The following is a 530-nucleotide window of genomic DNA, read 5'->3' as shown; positions in this document are numbered from 1 at the left end:
TACTTAGTAATAAATTTAATGAAGGAACTGAAAGATTTGTACACTGAAAACTATAAGACTTGATGAAGGATATGATAGAAGACACAAATAATGAAATTAGTTCCCTGTTCATGGATTGGAAGAATAATTTTGTTAAAGTGTTCATACTACCCAAAGGTATCTACAGATAAAATCGATCAAAATTCCATTGGTGTTGTTCACAGATACAGAAAATTCACAGTAGCAAAGCAATCTTGAAAAAGAAGAATAAAGCTGGAGACATCACACTCCCTGACTTAAAACTATATTACAAAGCTGTAGTAAACAAAACACAATACTGACATTTAAAAAAATGTGCTTAGCTAAACGTGGTGGCACACACCTATAATCCCAGCACTTTGGGAAGCTGAGGCAGGAGGACCACAAGTTTGAGCCCAGCGTGGGCAACTTAGCAATTTAGTGAGAACCTGTCTCAAATTTTAAAAAAGGGCTGTGAATGTAGCACAGTGAAAAGGCCCTAGGCGCCTAGGCGCGGCGCCACTGAGGTACAT

The sequence above is a fragment of the Heterocephalus glaber genome, unplaced genomic scaffold (genome assembly GCF_053883595.1).
Source record: "Heterocephalus glaber isolate CG9 unplaced genomic scaffold, H.glaber_assembly_v1.0 deba00001615, whole genome shotgun sequence".
Lineage (NCBI taxonomy): Eukaryota > Metazoa > Chordata > Mammalia > Rodentia > Bathyergidae > Heterocephalus > Heterocephalus glaber.
The sequence above is the reverse complement of the archived record's forward strand: the minus strand, read 5'-3'. Positions refer to the sequence as shown.